This window comes from Narcine bancroftii, chromosome 3 (genome assembly GCF_036971445.1).
Source record: "Narcine bancroftii isolate sNarBan1 chromosome 3, sNarBan1.hap1, whole genome shotgun sequence".
Classification (NCBI taxonomy): domain Eukaryota; kingdom Metazoa; phylum Chordata; class Chondrichthyes; order Torpediniformes; family Narcinidae; genus Narcine; species Narcine bancroftii.
In genome coordinates, this window is record NC_091471.1 from 371,966,140 (window position 1) to 371,987,035 (window position 20,896).

The following is a 20,896-nucleotide window of genomic DNA, read 5'->3' on the forward strand; positions in this document are numbered from 1 at the left end:
CCAGCTCTGATTCCCTGCCTCAGATTCCCTGCCTCAGATTCACTGCCTCCCATTCCCCGCCTCTGATTCCCCGCCTCTGATTCCCCGCCTCTGATTCCCCGCCTCTGAATCCCAGCCTCTGAATCCCCGCCTCTGATTCCCCGCCTCTGTTTCCCCGACTCGGATTCCCCGCCTCTGATTCCCCGTCTCTGATTCCCTGCCTCTGATTACCCGCCTCCCTTTCCGCGCAACTTTCCCGGCCTCCGTTTCCCCACATCTCTTTCCCCGCCTCAGATCCCACGCCTCTGATTCCCCGCCTCTGATTCCCCACATTTCATTCCACGCCTCTCTTTCCCTGCCTCTATTTCCGCGCCTCTTTCTCTGCCTCTCTTTCCCCACATCTCTTTTCCTCCCTCTGATTCCCCACCTCTGATTCCCCTCCTCTGATTCCCTGCCTCAAATTCCCTGCCTCTGATTCCCCGCCTCTGATTCCCCGCCTCTGATTCCCTGCCTCTGATTCCCTGCCTCTGATTCCCTGCCTCTGATTCCCTGCCTCTGATTCCCTGCCTCTGATTCCCTGCCTCTGATTCCGCGCATCTGATTCCACGCCTCTCTTTTCGTATCTCTGATTCCCCGCCTCTAATTCCCTGCCTCTGATACCCTGCCTCTCTTTGCCTTCCTCAATTTCTGTGCCTCTTTCTCTGCATCTAGTTTCCCACATCTCATTTTCCCCCTCTGATAACCCGCCTCTGATTCAATGCCTCTGTTTCCCTGCCTCTGATTCCCCGCCTCTGATTCCCTGCCTCAGATTCCCCGCCTCTGATTCCCCACCTCTTATTCCCCGCCTCTGATTCCCCGCCTCTGATTCCCCGCATCTGATTCCCTGCCTCAGATTCCCCGGGTCTGATTCCCTGCATTAGATTCCCTGCCTCAGATTCCCTGCCTCTGATTCCCCGCCTCTGATTCCCTGCCTCTGATTCCCCGCCTCTGATTTCTGCTTCAGATTCCCTGCCACAGATTCCCTGCATCAGATTCCCTGCCTCTGATTCCCTGTCTTTGATTCCCCGCCTCTTATTCCCCGCCTCTGATTCCCAGCCTCTGATTCCCCGCCTCTGATTCCCTGCCTCTGTTTCCCCGCCACTGATTCCCCGCCTCTGATTCCCCGCCTCAGACTCCCTGCCTCAGTTTCCCTGCATCAGGTTCCCCACCTGAGATTCCCCGCCTCAGATTCCCCGCCTCAGATTCCCCGCCTCAGATTCCCCGCCTCAGATTCCCCGCCTCAGATTCCCCGCCTCAGATTCCCCGCCTCAGATTCCCCGCCTCAGATTCCCCGCCTCAGATTCCCCGCCTCAGATTACCCACCTCAGATTCCCCGCCTCAGATTCCCCGCCTCAGATTCCCCGCCTCAGATTCCCTGCCTCTGATTGCCTGCCTCTGATTCCCTGCCTCTGATTCCCTGCCTCTGATTCCATGCCTCTGATTCCCTGCCTCTGATTCCCTGCCTCTGATTCCCTGCCTCTGATTCCGCGCCTCTGATTCCACGCCTCTCTTTCCGTATCTCTGATTCCCCGCCTCTGATTCCCTGCCTCTGATACCCTGCCTCTCTTTGCCTGCCTCTCTTTCGGTGCCTCTTTCTCTGCATCTAGTTTCCCACATCTCATTTGCCCCCTCTGATAACCCGCCTCTGATTCCATGCATCTGATTCCCCGCCTCTGATTCCCCGCCTCTGATTCCCCGCCTCTGATTCCCCGCCTCTGATTCCCTGCCTCAGATTTCCTGCCTCAGATTCCCTGCCTCAGATTCCCTGCATCTGATTCCCCGCCCTGATTCCCCGCCTCTTATTCCCTGCCTCTGTTTCCCCGCCTCTGATTCCCCACCTCTGATTCCCCGCCTCAGATTCCCCGGCTCTGATTCCCTGCCTGAGATTCCCTGCCTCAGATTCCCTGCCTATGATTCCCTGCCTCTGAGTCCCCGCGTCAGATTCCCCGGCTCTGATTCCCTGCCTGAGATTCCCTGCCTCAGATTCCCCGCCTCAGATTCCCTGCCTCAGATTCCCCACCTCAGATTCCCTGCCTCAGTTTCCATGCCTCACTTTGCCTGCCTCTATTTCCGTGCCTCTTTCTCTGCATCTAGTTTCCCACATCTCATTTGCCCCCTCTGATAACCCGCCTCTGATTCCATGCCTCTGATTCCCCGCCTCTGATTCCCCACCTCTGATTCCCCGCCTCTGATTCCCTGCCTCAGATTCCCTGCCTCAGATTCCTTGCCTCAGATTCCCTGCCTCTGTTTCCCCGCCTCTGATTCCCCATGTCTGATTCTCCGCCTCAGATTCCACGGCTCTGATTCCCTGCCTGAGATTCCATGCCTCAGATTCCCCGCCTCAGATTCCCTGCCTCAGATTCCCCGCCTCAGATTCCCCGCCTCAGATTCCCCGCCTCTGATTCCTCGCCTCCCTATCCGCACAACTTTCCCAGCCTCCGTTTCCCCACATCTCTTTCCCCACCTCTAATTCCCCGCCTCAGATTCCTCGGCTCTGATTCCCTGCGTCAGATTCCCTGCCTCAGATTCCCCGTCTCTGATTTCCTGCCTCTGATTGCCCGCCTCTGATTCCCCGCCTCTGATTCCCCGCCTCTGATTCCCCAACTCTGTCTCTATGCCTCTCTTTCACCTCTGTTCTTTCACCTCCACTCTTTCCGCGCCTCTCTTTCCCTCCCTCAATTTCAACAACTCTGTTTGATCTTTTCTGTGTACCTCATTTTCAACACACAATTTCCAACCACTATGTTTCACCCATCTCTTTCCCCGCCTCTATTTATCTGCCTATGTTTACCCACCTCTGTTTACCCGCCTGTTTCACCACCTCTGATTCCCCACCTCAGATTCCCCGCCTCAGATTCCCTGCCTCTGATTCCCTGCCTCTGATTCCCTGCCTCTGATTCCCTGCCTCTGATTCCCTGACTCTGATTCCCGGCCACTGATACCCCGCCTCCGATTCCACACCAATGTTTCACCGCCTCTGTTTCTCTGCCTCTTATTTCCCGGCTCAGATTCGCCGGCTCTGATTCCGCGCCTCTGATTCCACGCTTCTCTTTCCGTGTCTCTGATTGCCCGCCTCTGATTCCCCGGCTCTGATTCCCCGCCTCAGATTCCCTGCCTCTGATTCCCTGCATCAGATTCCCTGCCTCTGATTCCCCGCCTCCGATTCCCCACTTCTGATTCCCCGCCTCTGATTCCCCGCCTCAGATTCCCTGCCTATGATTCCCTGCCTCTGATTCCCTGCCTCTGATTCCCTGCCTCTGATTCCCTGACTCTGATTCCCTGCCTCTGATTCCACGCCTCTCTTTCCGTGTCTCTGATTCCGCGCCTCTGATTCCCTGCCTATGATACCCTGCCTCTCTTTGCCTGCCTCTATTTCCGTGCCTCTTTCTCTGCATCTCGTTTACCACATCTCATTTCCCCCCTCTGATAACCCGCCTCTGATTACCCGCCTCTGATTCCCCGCCTCAGATTCCCCGGCTCTGATTCCCTGCCTCAGATACCCCGCCTCGGATTCCCCGCCTCTGATTCCCCGCCTCTGATTCCCCACCTCTGATTCCCCACCTCTGATTCCCCGCCTCTGATTCCCCGCCTCTGATACCCCGCCTCTGATTCCCCGTCTCTGATTCCCTGCCTCTGATTACCCGCCTCCCTTTCCGCGCAACTTTCCCGGCCTCCGTTTCCCCACATCTCTTTCCCCGCCTCAGATCCCACGCCTCTGATTCCCCGCCTCTGATTCCCCACATTTCATTCCACGCCTCTCTTTCCCTGCCTCTATTTCCGCGCCTCTTTCTCTGCCTCTCTTTCCCCACATCTCTTTTCCTCCCTCTGATTCCCCACCTCTGATTCCCCTCCTCTGATTCCCTGCCTCAAATTCCCTGCCTCTGATTCCCCGCCTCTGATTCCCCGCCTCTGATTCCCTGCCTCTGATTCCCTGCCTCTGATTCCCTGCCTCTGATTCCCTGCCTCTGATTCCCTGCCTCTGATTCCCTGCCTCTGATTCCGCGCATCTGATTCCACGCCTCTCTTTTCGTATCTCTGATTCCCCGCCTCTAATTCCCTGCCTCTGATACCCTGCCTCTCTTTGCCTTCCTCAATTTCTGTGCCTCTTTCTCTGCATCTAGTTTCCCACATCTCATTTTCCCCCTCTGATAACCCGCCTCTGATTCAATGCCTCTGTTTCCCTGCCTCTGATTCCCCGCCTCTGATTCCCTGCCTCAGATTCCCCGCCTCTGATTCCCCACCTCTTATTCCCCGCCTCTGATTCCCCGCCTCTGATTCCCCGCATCTGATTCCCTGCCTCAGATTCCCCGGGTCTGATTCCCTGCATTAGATTCCCTGCCTCAGATTCCCTGCCTCTGATTCCCCGCCTCTGATTCCCTGCCTCTGATTCCCCGCCTCTGATTTCTGCTTCAGATTCCCTGCCACAGATTCCCTGCATCAGATTCCCTGCCTCTGATTCCCTGTCTTTGATTCCCCGCCTCTTATTCCCCGCCTCTGATTCCCAGCCTCTGATTCCCCGCCTCTGATTCCCTGCCTCTGTTTCCCCGCCACTGATTCCCCGCCTCTGATTCCCCGCCTCAGACTCCCTGCCTCAGTTTCCCTGCATCAGGTTCCCCACCTGAGATTCCCCGCCTCAGATTCCCCGCCTCAGATTCCCCGCCTCAGATTCCCCGCCTCAGATTCCCCGCCTCAGATTCCCCGCCTCAGATTCCCCGCCTCAGATTCCCCGCCTCAGATTCCCCGCCTCAGATTCCCCGCCTCAGATTCCCCGCCTCAGATTCCCCGCCTCAGATACCCCGCCTCGGATTCCCCGCCTCTGATTCCCCGCCTCTGATTCCCCACCTCTGATTCCCCACCTCTGATTCCCCGCCTCTGATTCCCCGCCTCTGATACCCCGCCTCTGATTCCCCGTCTCTGATTCCCTGCCTCTGATTACCCGCCTCCCTTTCCGCGCAACTTTCCCGGCCTCCGTTTCCCCACATCTCTTTCCCCGCCTCAGATTCCCCGCCTCAGATTCCCCGCCTCAGATTACCCACCTCAGATTCCCCGCCTCAGATTCCCCGCCTCAGATTCCCCGCCTCAGATTCCCTGCCTCTGATTGCCTGCCTCTGATTCCCTGCCTCTGATTCCCTGCCTCTGATTCCATGCCTCTGATTCCCTGCCTCTGATTCCCTGCCTCTGATACCCTGCCTCTCTTTGCCTGCCTCTCTTTCGGTGCCTCTTTCTCTGCATCTAGTTTCCCACATCTCATTTGCCCCCTCTGATAACCCGCCTCTGATTCCATGCATCTGATTCCCCGCCTCTGATTCCCCGCCTCTGATTCCCCGCCTCTGATTCCCCGCCTCTGATTCCCTGCCTCAGATTTCCTGCCTCAGATTCCCTGCCTCAGATTCCCTGCATCTGATTCCCCGCCCTGATTCCCCGCCTCTTATTCCCTGCCTCTGTTTCCCCGCCTCTGATTCCCCGCCTCTGATTCCCCGCCTCAGATTCCCCGGCTCTGATTCCCTGCCTGAGATTCCCTGCCTCAGATTCCCTGCCTATGATTCCCTGCCTCTGAGTCCCCGCGTCAGATTCCCCGGCTCTGATTCCCTGCCTGAGATTCCCTGCCTCAGATTCCCCGCCTCAGATTCCCTGCCTCAGATTCCCCACCTCAGATTCCCTGCCTCAGTTTCCATGCCTCTCTTTGCCTGCCTCTATTTCCGTGCCTCTTTCTCTGCATCTAGTTTCCCACATCTCATTTGCCCCCTCTGATAACCCGCCTCTGATTCCATGCCTCTGATTCCCCGCCTCTGATTCCCCACCTCTGATTCCCCGCCTCTGATTCCCTGCCTCAGATTCCCTGCCTCAGATTCCTTGCCTCAGATTCCCTGCCTCTGTTTCCCCGCCTCTGATTCCCCATGTCTGATTCTCCGCATCAGATTCCACGGCTCTGATTCCCTGCCTGAGATTCCATGCCTCAGATTCCCCGCCTCAGATTCCCTGCCTCAGATTCCCCGCCTCAGATTCCCCGCCTCAGATTCCCCGCCTCAGATTCCCCGCCTCAGATTCCCCGCCTCAGATTCCCCGCCTCAGATTCCCCGCCTCAGATTCCCCGCCTCAGATTCCCTGCCTCAGTTTCCCTGCCTCAGATTCCCTGCCTCAGATTCCCTTCATCTGATTCCCTTCATCTGATTCCCTGCCTCTGATTCCCTGCCTCTGATTCCCCACCTCTGATTCCCCGCCTCAGATTCCCTGGCTCTGATTCTCTGGCTCAGATTCCCTGGCTCTGATTCCCTGCCTCTGATTCCCTGCATCTGATTCCAGGCCTCTTATTCCCCACCTCTGATTCCCCGCCTCTGATTGCCTGCCACTGATTGCCCACCTCTGATTCCCCACCTCTGATTCCCCGCCTCTGATTCCCCACCTCTGTCTGTATGCCTCTCTTTCGCCTCCGCTTTTTCCCCTCCACTCATTCCGTGCCTGTCTTTCCCTCCCTCAATTTCAACAACACTGTTTGATCTGTTTTGTGTACCTCATTTTAAACACACAAGTTCCAACCACTATATTTTGCCCGCCTCTTTCCCCGCCTCTATTTATCCAACTATGTTTACCTGCCACTGTTTACCCGCCTGTTTCCCCGCCTCTGATTCACCACCTTTCATTCCCCGCCTCTCTTTCCCTGCCTCTATTTCCGCACCTCTTTCTCTGCCTCTCTTTCCCCACATCACTTTTCCTCCAGCTGATTCCCCGCCTCTGATTCCCCGCCTCTGATTCCCTGCCTCTGATTCCCCACCTCTGATTCTCTGCCTCAGATTCCCTGCCTCAGATTCCCTGCCTCAGATTAACTGCCTCTGATTCCCCGACTCTGATTCCCCGCCTCTTATTCCCCGCCTCTGATTCCCCGCCTCTGATTCCCCGCCTCTGATTCCCTGCCTCTGTTTCCCCACCTCTGATTCCCCTCCTCTGATTCCCCGCCTCAGATTCCCTGCCTCTGATTCCCTGCCTCTGATTCCGCGCCTCTGATTCCACGCCTCTCTTTCCGTATTTCTGATTCCCCGCCTCTAATTCCCTGCCTCTGATACCCTGCCTCTCTTTGCCTTCCTCAATTTCGGTGCCTCTTTCTCTGCATCTAGTTTCCCACATCTCATTTGCCCCCTCTGATAACCCGCCTCTGATTCCATGCCTCTGATTCCCTGCCTCTGATTCCCCGCCTCTGATTCCCTGCCTCAGATTCCCTGCCTCAGATTCCCTGCCTCAGATTCCCTGCCTCTGATTCCCCGCCTCTGAATCCCCGCCTCTTATTCCCCACCTCTGATTCCCCGCCTCTGATTCCCCGCATCTGATTCCCTGCCTCAGATTCCCCGGGCCTGATTCCCTGCATTAGATTCCCTGCCTCAGATTCCCTGCCTCTGATTCCCCGCCTCTGATTCCCTGCCTCTGATTCCCCGCCTCTGATTCCTGCCTCAGATTCCCTGCCTCAGATTCCCTGCCTCAGATTCCCAGCCTGAGATTCCCTGCCTCAGATTCCCTGCCTATGATTCCCTGCCTCTGAGTCCCCGCGTCACATTCCCCGGCTCTGATTCCCTGCCTGAGATTCCCTGCCTCAGATTCCCCGCCTCAGATTCCCTGCCTCAGATTCCCTGCCTCAGATTCCCTGCCTCAGATTCCCCGCCTCAGATTCCCTGCCTCAGATTCCCCACCTCAGATTCCCTGCCTCAGGTTCCCTGCCTCTCTTTGCCTGCCTCTATTTCCGTGCCTCTTTCTCTGCATCTAGTTTCCCACATCTCATTTGCCCCCTCTGATAACCCGCCTCTGATTCCATGCCTCTGATTCCCCGCCTCTGATTCCCCACCTCTGATTCCCCGCCTCTGATTCCCTGCCTCAGAATCCCTGCCTCAGATTCCTTGCCTCAGATTCCCTGCCTCTGTTTCCCCGCCTCTGATTCCCCACGTCTGATTACCCGCCTCAGATTCCCCGGCTCTGATTCCCTGCCTAAGATTCCATGCCTCAGATTCCACGCCTCAGATTCCCTGCCTCAGATTCCCCGCCTCAGATTCCCCGCCTCAGATTCCCCGCCTCAGATTCCCCGCCTCAGAGTCCCCGCCTCAGATTCCCCGCCTCAGATTCCCTGCCTGAGATTCCCTGCCTCAGATACCCCGCCTCAGATTCCCCGCCTCAGAATCCCCGCCTCAGATACCCCGCCTCAGAATCCCCGCCTCAGATTCCCTGCCTCAGATTCCCCATCTCAAATTCCCCGCCTCAGATTCCCCGCCTCAGATTCCCCACCTCAGATTCCCCGCCTCAGATTCCCCGCCTCAGATTCCCCGCCTCAGATTCCCCGCCTCAGATTCCCTGCTTCAGATTCCCTGCCTCAGATTCCCTGCCTCTGATTGCCTGCCTCTGATTCCCTGCCTCTGATTCCCTGCCTCTGATTCCCTGCCTCTGATTCCCTGCCTCTGATTCCCTGCCTCTGATTCCCTGCCTCTGATTCCCCGCCTCTCTTTCCGTGTCTCTGATTCCCCGCCTCAGATTCCCTGCCTCAGATACCCTGCCTCTCTTTGCTTGCCTCTATTTCCGTGCCTCTTTTTCTGCATCTAGTTTCCCACATCTCATTTGCCCCCTCTGATTACCCGCCTCTGATTCCATGCCTCTGATTCCCTGCCTCAGATTCCCCGCCTCTGATTCCCTGCCTCAGATTCCCTGCCTCAGATTCCTTTCCTCAGATTCCCTGCCTCTGTTTCCCCGCCTCTGATTCCTCACGTCTGATTCCCCACCTCAGATTCCCCGCCTCAGATTCCCCGCCTCAGATGACCCGCCTCAGATTCCCCGCCTCAGATTCCCCGCCTCAGATTCCCCGCCTCAGTTTCGCCTCCTCAGATTCCCCGCCTCAGATTCCCTGCCTCAGATTCCCTGCCTCAGATTCCCTGCCTCAGCTTCCCTTCATCTGATTCCCTTCATCTGATTCCCTGCCTCTGATTCCCTGCCTCTGATTCACTGCCTCTGATTCCCCGCCTCTGATTCCCCGTCTCAGATTCCCTGCCTCAGATTTCCTGCCTCAGATTCCCTGCCTCTGATTGCCTGCCTCTGACTCCCTGCCTCTGATTCCCTGCCTCTGATTCCCTGCCTCTTATTCCCTGCCTCTGATTCCCTGCCTCTGATTCCCTGCTTCTGATTCCGCACCTCTGATTCCACGCCTCTCTTTCCTTGTCTCTGATTCCACGCCTCTGATTCCCTGCCTCTGATACCCTGCCTCTCTTTGCCTGCCTCTATTTCCGTGCCTCTTTCTCTGCATCTAGTTTCCCACATCTCATTTGCCCCCTCTGATAACCCGCCTCTGATTCCATGCCTCTGATTCACTGCCTCAGATTCTGTGCCTCAGATTCCCCGACTCAGATTTACGGCCTCAGATTCCCCGCCTCAGATTCCCTGCCTCAGATTCCCTGCCTCAGACTCCCTGCCTCAGATTCCCTGCCTCAGAATCCCTGTCTCCGATTCCCCGCCTCTGATTCCCCGCCTCTGATTCCCCGCCTCTGATTCCCAGCCTCTGAATCCCCGCCTCTGAATCCCCGCCTCTGATTCCCCGCCTCTGTTTCCCCGCCTCTGATTCCCCGCCTCTGATTCCCCGCCTCTGATTCCACACCTCTGATTCCCCGCCTCTGATTCCAGGCTTCTTATTCCCCGCCTCTGATTCCCCACCTCTGATTGCCTGCCACTGATTGCCCGCCTCTGATTCCCCGCCTCTGATTCCCCGCCTCTGATTCCCCACCTCTGTCTGTATGCCTCTCTTTCGCCTCCGCTTTTTCCCCTACACTCTTTCCGCGCCTCTCTTTCCCTCCCTCAATTTCAACAACTCTGTTTGATCTGTTCTGTGTACCTCATTTTCAACACACAAGTTCCAACCACTATGTTTCACCCATCACTTTCCCCGCCTCTATTTTTCCACCTATGTTTACCCGCCTCTGTTTACCCACCTGTTTCACCACCTCTGATTCCCCGTCTCTGATTCCCCACCTCTGTCTCGACGCCTCTCTTTCGCCTCCACTCTTTCCACTCCACTCTTTCCGTGCCTGTCTTTCCCTCCCTCAATTTCAACAACACTTTTTGATCTGTTTTGTGTACCTGATTTTAAACACACAAGTTCCAACCACTATGTTTTGCCCGCCTCTTTCCCCGCCGCTATTTATCCACCTATGTTTACCTGCCTCTGTTTACCCGCCTGTTTCCCCACCTCTGATTCCGCACCTTTCATTCACCGCCACACTTTCCCTGCCTCTATTTCCGCGCCTCTTTCTCTGCCTCTCTTTCCCCACAACGCTTTTCCTCTCGCTGATTCCCCGCCTCTGATTCCCCGCCTCTGATTCCCTGCCTCTGATTCCCCGCCTCTGATTCCCTGCCTCAGATTCCCTGCCTCAGATTCCATGCCTCAGAATCCCTGCCTCTGATTCCCCACCTCTGATTCCCCGCCTCTTATTCCCCGCCTCTGATTCCCCGCCTCTGATTCCCCGTGTCTGATTCCCTGCCTCAGATTCCCCGGCTCTGATTCCCTGCATCAGATTCCCTGCCTCAGATTCCCTGCCTCTGATTCCCCGCCTCTGATTCCCTGCCTCTGATTCCCTGCCTCAGACTTCCTGCTTCTGATTCCCCGCCTTTGATTCCCCGCCTCTTATTCCCCGCCTCTGATTCCCAGCCTCTGATTCCCCACCTCTGATTCCCTGCCTCTGATTCCCTGCCTCTGATTCCCTGCCTCTGACTCCCTGCCTCTTATTCCCTGCCTCTGATTCCCTGCCACTGATACCCCGCCTCCGATTCCACACCAATGTTTCACCGCCTCTGTTTCTCTGCCTCTTATTTCCCGGCTCAGATTCGCCGGCTCTAATTCCGCGCCTCTGATTCCACGCTTCTCTTTCCGTGTCTCTGATAGCCCGCCTCTGATTCCCCGCCTCTGATTCCCCGCCTCAGATTCCCCGGCTCTGATTCCCTGCATCAGATTCCCTGCCTCAGATTCCCTGCCTCTGATTCCCTGCATCAGATTCCCTGCCTCTGATTCCCCGCCTCTGATTCCCCGCTTCTGATTCCCCACCTCTGATTCCCCGCCTCTCAGATTCCCCGCCTATGAATCCCTGCCTCTGATTCCCTGCCTCTGATTCCCTGCCTCTGACTCCGCGCCTCTTATTCCACGCCTCTCTTTCCGTGTCTCTGATTCTGCGCCTCTGATTCCCTGCCTCTGATACCCTGCCTCTCTTTGCCTGCCTCTATTTCCGTGCCTCTTTCTCTGCATCTCGTTTACCACATCTCATTTCCCACCTCTGATAACCCGCCTCTGATTCCCCGCCTCTGATTCCCCACCTCAGATTCCCCGGCCTTGATTCCCTGCCTCAGATTCCCCACCTCTGATTCCCCGCCTCTGATTCCCCGCCTATGATTCCCCACCTTTGATTCACCACATCTGATTCCCCGCCTCTGATTCCGCGCCTCTGATTCCCCACCTCAGATTCCCCGGCTCTGATTCCTGCCTCTTATTCCCTGCCTCAGATTCCCCGGCTCTGATTCCCTGCCTCAGATTCCCTGCCTAAAATTCCCTGCCTCTGATTCCCCGCATCTGATTCCACTCCTCTGATTCCACGCCTCTGATTCCACGCCTCAGATTCCCTGCCTCTGATTACCCGCCTCCATTTCCGCGCAACTTTCCCGGCCTCCGTTTCCCCACATCTCTTTCCCCGCCTCAGATTCCACGCCTCTGATTCCCCGCCTCTGATTCCACACCTTTCATTCCCTGCCTCTCTTTCCCTGCCTCTATTTCCGCGCCTCTTTCTCTGCCTCTCTTTCCCCACATCTCTTTTCCTCCCTCTGATTCCCTGCCTCTGATTCCCCTCCTCTGATTCCCTGCCTCTGATTCCCTGCCTCTGATTCCCCGCCTCTGATTTCCCGCCTCTGATTCCCCTCCTCTGATTCCCTGCCTCTGATTCCCTGCCTCTGATTCCCTGCCTCTGATTCCCCGCCTCTGATTCCCCGCCTCTGATTCCCTGCCTCTGATTCCCTGCCTCTGATTCCCCGCCTCAGAATCCCCGCCTCAGATACCCCGCCTCAGAATCCCCGCCTCAGATTCCCTGCCTCAGATTCCCCATCTCAGATTCCCCGCCTCAGATTCCCTGCCTCTGATTCCCTGCCTCTGATTCCCTGCCTCTGATTCCCTGCCTCTGATTCCCTGCCTCTGATTCCCTGCCTCTGATTCCCCGCCTCTCTTTCCGTGTCTCTGATTCCCCGCCTCAGATTCCCTGCCTCAGATACCCTGCCTTTCTTTGCTTGCCTCTATTTCCGTGCCTCTTTTTCTGCATCTAGTTTCCCACATCTCATTTGCCCCCTCTGATTACCCGCCTCTGATTCCATGCCTCTGATTCCCTGCCTCAGATTCCCCGCCTCTGATTCCCTGCCTCAGATTCCCTGCCTCAGATTCCTTTCCTCAGATTCCCTGCCTCTGTTTCCCCGCCTCTGATTCCTCACGTCTGATTCCCCACCTCAGATTCCCCGCCTCAGATTCCCCGCCTCAGATGACCCGCCTCAGATTCCCCGCCTCAGATTCCCCGCCTCAGATTCCCCGCCTCAGTTTCTCCTCCTCAGATTCCCCGCCTCAGATTCCCTGCCTCAGATTCCCCGCCTCTGTTTCCCTGCCTCAGATTCCCTGCCTCTGATTCCCCGCCTCTGATTCGCCGCCTCTGATTCCTCTCCTCTGATTCCCCACCTCTGATTCCCTGCCTCTGATGACCAACCTCTGATTCCCTGCCTCTAATTCCCCGCCTCTGATTCCCGGCCTCTGATTCCCTGCCTCTGATTCCCCGCCTCTGATTCCTCGCCTCCCTATCCGCACAACTTTCCCAGCCTCCGTTTCCCCACATCTCTTTCCCCACCTCTAATTCCCCGCCTCAGATTCCTCGGCTCTGATTCCCTGCGTCAGATTCCCTGCCTCAGATTCCCCGTCTCTGATTCCCCGCCTCTGATTCCCCAACTCTGTCTCTATGCCTCTCTTTCACCTCTGTTCTTTCACCTCCACTCTTTCCGCGCCTCTCTTTCCCTCCCTCAATTTCAACAACTCTGTTTGATCTTTTCTGTGTACCTCATTTTCAACACACAATTTCCAACCACTATGTTTCACCCATCTCTTTCCCCGCCTCTATTTATCTGCCTATGTTTACCCACCTCTGTTTACCCGCCTGTTTCACCACCTCTGATTCCCCACCTCAGATTCCCCGCCTCAGATTCCCTGCCTCTGATTCCCTGCCTCTGATTCCCTGCCTCTGATTCCCTGCCTCTGATTCCCTGACTCTGATTCCCGGCCACTGATACCCCGCCTCCGATTCCACACCAATGTTTCACCGCCTCTGTTTCTCTGCCTCTTATTTCCCGGCTCAGATTCGCCGGCTCTGATTCCGCGCCTCTGATTCCACGCTTCTCTTTCCGTGTCTCTGATTGCCCGCCTCTGATTCCCCGCCTCTGATTCCCCGCCTCAGATTCCCTGCCTCTGATTCCCTGCATCAGATTCCCTGCCTCTGATTCCCCGCCTCCGATTCCCCACTTCTGATTCCCCGCCTCTGATTCCCTGCCTCAGATTCCCTGCCTATGATTCCCTGCCTCTGATTCCCTGCCTCTGATTCCCTGCCTCTGATTCCCTGACTCTGATTCCCTGCCTCTGATTCCACGCCTCTCTTTCCGTGTCTCTGATTCCGCGCCTCTGATTCCCTGCCTCTGATACCCTGCCTCTCTTTGCCTGCCTCTATTTCCGTGCCTCTTTCTCTGCATCTCGTTTACCACATCTCATTTCCCCCCTCTGATAACCCGCCTCTGATTCCCCGCCTCTGATTCCCCGCCTCAGATTCCCCGGCTCTGATTCCCTGCCTCAGATTCCCCGCCTCGGATTCCCCGCCTCTGATTCCCCGCCTCTGATTCCCCACCTCTGATTCCCCACCTCTGATTCCCCGCCTCTGATTCCCCGCCTCTGATACCCCGCCTCAGATTCCCCGGCTCTGATTCCCTGCCTCAGATTCCCTGCGACAGATTCCGTGCCTCAGATTCCCTGCCTCTGATTCCCCGCCTCTTATTCCCCGCCTCTTATTCCCTGCCTCAGATTCCCCGGCTCTGATTCCCTGCCTCAGATTCCCTGCCTCAAATTCCCTGCCTCTGATTCCCCGCATCTGATTCCCCGCCTCTGATTCCCCGCCTCTGATTCCTCGCATCTTATTCCCCGCCTCTGATTCCCCGACTCTGATTCCACGCCTCTGATTCCCCGCCTCTGATTCCCCGCATCAGATTCTCCAGCTCTGATTCCCTGCCTCAGATTCCCTGCCTCAGATTCACTGCCTCCCATTCCCCGCCTCTGATTCCCCGCCTCTGATTCCCCGCCTCTGATTCCCCGCCTCTGAATCCCAGCCTCTGAATCCCCGCCTCTGATTCCCCGCCTCTGTTTCCCCGACTCGGATTCCCCGCCTCTGATTCCCCGTCTCTGATTCCCTGCCTCTGATTACCCGCCTCCCTTTCCGCGCAACTTTCCCGGCCTCCGTTTCCCCACATCTCTTTCCCCGCCTCAGATCCCACGCCTCTGATTCCCCGCCTCTGATTCCCCACATTTCATTCCACGCCTCTCTTTCCCTGCCTCTATTTCCGCGCCTCTTTCTCTGCCTCTCTTTCCCCACATCTCTTTTCCTCCCTCTGATTCCCCACCTCTGATTCCCCTCCTCTGATTCCCTGCCTCAAATTCCCTGCCTCTGATTCCCCGCCTCTGATTCCCCGCCTCTGATTCCCTGCCTCTGATTCCCTGCCTCTGATTCCCTGCCTCTGATTCCCTGCCTCTGATTCCCTGCCTCTGATTCCCTGCCTCTGATTCCGCGCATCTGATTCCACGCCTCTCTTTTCGTATCTCTGATTCCCCGCCTCTAATTCCCTGCCTCTGATACCCTGCCTCTCTTTGCCTTCCTCAATTTCTGTGCCTCTTTCTCTGCATCTAGTTTCCCACATCTCATTTTCCCCCTCTGATAACCCGCCTCTGATTCAATGCCTCTGTTTCCCTGCCTCTGATTCCCCGCCTCTGATTCCCTGCCTCAGATTCCCCGCCTCTGATTCCCCACCTCTTATTCCCCGCCTCTGATTCCCCGCCTCTGATTCCCCGCATCTGATTCCCTGCCTCAGATTCCCCGGGTCTGATTCCCTGCATTAGATTCCCTGCCTCAGATTCCCTGCCTCTGATTCCCCGCCTCTGATTCCCTGCCTCTGATTCCCCGCCTCTGATTTCTGCTTCAGATTCCCTGCCACAGATTCCCTGCATCAGATTCCCTGCCTCTGATTCCCTGTCTTTGATTCCCCGCCTCTTATTCCCCGCCTCTGATTCCCAGCCTCTGATTCCCCGCCTCTGATTCCCTGCCTCTGTTTCCCCGCCACTGATTCCCCGCCTCTGATTCCCCGCCTCAGACTCCCTGCCTCAGTTTCCCTGCATCAGGTTCCCCACCTGAGATTCCCCGCCTCAGATTCCCCGCCTCAGATTCCCCGCCTCAGATTCCCCGCCTCAGATTCCCCGCCTCAGATTCCCCGCCTCAGATTCCCCGCCTCAGATTCCCCGCCTCAGATTCCCCGCCTCAGATTCCCCGCCTCAGATTACCCACCTCAGATTCCCCGCCTCAGATTCCCCGCCTCAGATTCCCCGCCTCAGATTCCCTGCCTCTGATTGCCTGCCTCTGATTCCCTGCCTCTGATTCCCTGCCTCTGATTCCATGCCTCTGATTCCCTGCCTCTGATTCCCTGCCTCTGATTCCCTGCCTCTGATTCCGCGCCTCTGATTCCACGCCTCTCTTTCCGTATCTCTGATTCCCCGCCTCTGATTCCCTGCCTCTGATACCCTGCCTCTCTTTGCCTGCCTCTCTTTCGGTGCCTCTTTCTCTGCATCTAGTTTCCCACATCTCATTTGCCCCCTCTGATAAATCGCCTCTGATTCCATGCATCTGATTCCCCGCCTCTGATTCCCCGCCTCTGATTCCCCGCCTCTGATTCCCCGCCTCTGATTCCCTGCCTCAGATTTCCTGCCTCAGATTCCCTGCCTCAGATTCCCTGCATCTGATTCCCCGCCCTGATTCCCCGCCTCTTATTCCCTGCCTCTGTTTCCCCGCCTCGGATTCCCCGCCTCTGATTCCCCGCCTCAGATTCCCCGGCTCTGATTCCCTGCCTTAGATTCCCTGCCTCAGATTCCCTGCCTATGATTCCCTGCCTCTGAGTCCCCGCGTCAGATTCCCCGGCTCTGATTCCCTGCCTGAGATTCCCTGCCTCAGATTCCCCGCCTCAGATTCCCTGCCTCAGATTCCCCACCTCAGATTCCCTGCCTCAGTTTCCATGCCTCTCTTTGCCTGCCTCTATTTCCGTGCCTCTTTCTCTGCATCTAGTTTCCCACATCTCATTTGCCCCCTCTGATAACCCGCCTCTGATTCCATGCCTCTGATTCCCCGCCTCTGATTCCCCACCTCTGATTCCCCGCCTCTGATTCCCTGCCTCAGATTCCCTGCCTCAGATTCCTTGCCTCAGATTCCCTGCCTCTGTTTCCCCGCCTCTGATTCCCCATGTCTGATTCTCCGCCTCAGATTCCACGGCTCTGATTCCCTGCCTGAGATTCCATGCCTCAGATTCCCCGCCTCAGATTCCCTGCCTCAGATTCCCCGCCTCAGATTCCCCGCCTCAGATTCCCCGCCTCTGATTCCTCGCCTCCCTATCCGCACAACTTTCCCAGCCTCCGTTTCCCCACATCTCTTTCCCCACCTCTAATTCCCCGCCTCAGATTCCTCGGCTCTGATTCCCTGCGTCAGATTCCCTGCCTCAGATTCCCCGTCTCTGATTTCCTGCCTCTGATTGCCCGCCTCTGATTCCCCGCCTCTGATTCCCCGCCTCTGATTCCCCAACTCTGTCTCTATGCCTCTCTTTCACCTCTGTTCTTTCACCTCCACTCTTTCCGCGCCTCTCTTTCCCTCCCTCAATTTCAACAACTCTGTTTGATCTTTTCTGTGTACCTCATTTTCAACACACAATTTCCAACCACTATGTTTCACCCATCTCTTTCCCCGCCTCTATTTATCTGCCTATGTTTACCCACCTCTGTTTACCCGCCTGTTTCACCACCTCTGATTCCCCACCTCAGATTCCCCGCCTCAGATTCCCTGCCTCTGATTCCCTGCCTCTGATTCCCTGCCTCTGATTCCCTGCCTCTGATTCCCTGACTCTGATTCCCGGCCACTGATACCCCGCCTCCGATTCCACACCAATGTTTCACCGCCTCTGTTTCTCTGCCTCTTATTTCCCGGCTCAGATTCGCCGGCTCTGATTCCGCGCCTCTGATTCCACGCTTCTCTTTCCGTGTCTCTGATTGCCCGCCTCTGATTCCCCGGCTCTGATTCCCCGCCTCAGATTCCCTGCCTCTGATTCCCTGCATCAGATTCCCTGCCTCTGATTCCCCGCCTCCGATTCCCCACTTCTGATTCCCCGCCTCTGATTCCCCGCCTCAGATTCCCTGCCTATGATTCCCTGCCTCTGATTCCCTGCCTCTGATTCCCTGCCTCTGATTCCCTGACTCTGATTCCCTGCCTCTGATTCCACGCCTCTCTTTCCGTGTCTCTGATTCCGCGCCTCTGATTCCCTGCCTCTGATACCCTGCCTCTCTTTGCCTGCCTCTATTTCCGTGCCTCTTTCTCTGCATCTCGTTTACCACATCTCATTTCCCCCCTCTGATAACCCGCCTCTGATTCCCCGCCTCTGATTCCCCGCCTCAGATTCCCCGGCTCTGATTCCCTGCCTCAGATTCCCCGCCTCGGATTCCCCGCCTCTGATTCCCCGCCTCTGATTCCCCACCTCTGATTCCCCACCTCTGATTCCCCGCCTCTGATTCCCCGCCTCTGATACCCCGCCTCTGATTCCCCGTCTCTGATTCCCTGCCTCTGATTACCCGCCTCCCTTTCCGCGCAACTTTCCCGGCCTCCGTTTCCCCACATCTCTTTCCCCGACTCAGATCCCACGCCTCTGATTCCCCGCCTCTGATTCCCCACATTTCATTCCACGCCTCTCTTTCCCTGCCTCTATTTCCGCGCCTCTTTCTCTGCCTCTCTTTCCCCACATCTCTTTTCCTCCCTCTGATTCCCCACCTCTGATTCCCCTCCTCTGATTCCCTGCCTCAAATTCCCTGCCTCTGATTCCCCGCCTCTGATTCCCCGCCTCTGATTCCCTGCCTCTGATTCCCTGCCTCTGATTCCCTGCCTCTGATTCCCTGCCTCTGATTCCCTGCCTCTGATTCCCTGCCTCTGATTCCGCGCATCTGATTCCACGCCTCTCTTTTCGTATCTCTGATTCCCCGCCTCTAATTCCCTGCCTCTGATACCCTGCCTCTCTTTGCCTTCCTCAATTTCTGTGCCTCTTTCTCTGCATCTAGTTTCCCACATCTCATTTTCCCCCTCTGATAACCCGCCTCTGATTCAATGCCTCTGTTTCCCTGCCTCTGATTCCCCGCCTCTGATTCCCTGCCTCAGATTCCCCGCCTCTGATTCCCCACCTCTTATTCCCCGCCTCTGATTCCCCGCCTCTGATTCCCCGCATCTGATTCCCTGCCTCAGATTCCCCGGGTCTGATTCCCTGCATTAGATTCCCTGCCTCAGATTCCCTGCCTCTGATTCCCCGCCTCTGATTCCCTGCCTCTGATTCCCCGCCTCTGATTTCTGCTTCAGATTCCCTGCCACAGATTCCCTGCATCAGATTCCCTGCCTCTGATTCCCTGTCTTTGATTCCCCGCCTCTTATTCCCCGCCTCTGATTCCCAGCCTCTGATTCCCCGCCTCTGATTCCCTGCCTCTGTTTCCCCGCCACTGATTCCCCGCCTCTGATTCCCCGCCTCAGACTCCCTGCCTCAGTTTCCCTGCATCAGGTTCCCCACCTGAGATTCCCCGCCTCAGATTCCCCGCCTCAGATTCCCCGCCTCAGATTCCTTGCCTCAGATTCCCCGCCTCAGATTCCCCGCCTCAGATTCCCCGCCTCAGATTCCCCGCCTCAGATTCCCCGCCTCAGATTCCCCGCCTCAGATTACCCACCTCAGATTCCCCGCCTCAGATTCCCCGCCTCAGATTCCCCGCCTCAGATTCCCTGCCTCTGATTGCCTGCCTCTGATTCCCTGCCTCTGATTCCCTGCCTCTGATTCCATGCCTCTGATTCCCTGCCTCTGATTCCCTGCCTCTGATTCCCTGCCTCTGATTCCGCGCCTCTGATTCCACGCCTCTCTTTCCGTATCTCTGATTCCCCGCCTCTGATTCCCTGCCTCTGATACCCTGCCTCTCTTTGCCTGCCTCTCTTTCGGTGCCTCTTTCTCTGCATCTAGTTTCCCACATCTCATTTGCCCCCTCTGATAACCCGCCTCTGATTCCATGCATCTGATTCCCCGCCTCTGATTCCCCGCCTCTGATTCCCCGCCTCTGATTCCCCGCCTCTGATTCCCTGCCTCAGATTTCCTGCCTCAGATTCCCTGCCTCAGATTCCCTGCATCTGATTCCCCGCCCTGATTCCCCGCCTCTTATTCCCTGCCTCTGTTTCCCCGCCTCTGATTCCCCGCCTCTGATTCCCCGCCTCAGATTCCCCGGCTCTGATTCCCTGCCTGAGATTCCCTGCCTCAGATTCCCTGCCTATGATTCCCTGCCTCTGAGTCCCCGCGTCAGATTCCCCGGCTCTGATTCCCTGCCTGAGATTCCCTGCCTCAGATTCCCCGCCTCAGATTCCCTGCCTCAGATTCCCCACCTCAGATTCCCTGCCTCAGTTTCCATGCCTCTCTTTGCCTGCCTCTATTTCCGTGCCTCTTTCTCTGCATCTAGTTTCCCACATCTCATTTGCCCCCTCTGATAACCCGCCTCTGATTCCATGCCTCTGATTCCCCGCCTCTGATTCCCCACCTCTGATTCCCCGCCTCTGATTCCCTGCCTCAGATTCCCTGCCTCAGATTCCTTGCCTCAGATTCCCTGCCTCTGTTTCCCCGCCTCTGATTCCCCATGTCTGATTCTCCGCCTCAGATTCCACGGCTCTGATTCCCTGCCTGAGATTCCATGCCTCAGATTCCCCGCCTCAGATTCCCTGCCTCAGATTCCCCGCCTCAGATTCCCCGCCTCAGATTCCCCGCCTCAGATTCCCCGCCTCAGATTCCCCGCCTCAGATTCCCCGCCTCAGATTCCCCGCCTCAGATTCCCCGCCTCAGATTCCCTGCCTCAGTTTCCCTGCCTCAGATTCCCTGCCTCAGATTCCCTTCATCTGATTCCCTTCATCTGATTCCCTGCCTCTGATTCCCTGCCTCTGATTCCCCACCTCTGATTCCCCGCCTCAGATTCCCTGGCTCTGATTCTCTGGCTCAGATTCCCTGGCTCTGATTCCCTGCCTCTGATTCCCTGCATCTGATTCCAGGCCTCTTATTCCCCACCTCTGATTCCCCGCCTCTGATTGCCTGCCACTGATTGCCCACCTCTGATTCCCCACCTCTGATTCCCCGCCTCTGATTCCCCACCTCTGTCTGTATGCCTCTCTTTCGCCTCCGCTTTTTCCCCTCCACTCTTTCCGCGCCTCTCTTTCCCTCCCTCAATTTCAACAACTCTGTTTGATCTGTTCTGTGTACCTCATTTTCAACACACAAGTTCCAACCACTATGTTTCACCCATCTCTTTCCACGCCTCTATTTATCCGCCTATGTTTACCCACCTCTGTATACCCACCTGTTTCACCGCCTCTGATTCCCCGCCTCTGATTCCCCACCTCTGTCTCTACACCTCTCTTTCGCCTCCACTCTTTCCCCTCCACTCATTCCGTGCCTGTCTTTCCCTCCCTCAATTTCAACAACACTGTTTGATCTGTTTTGTGTA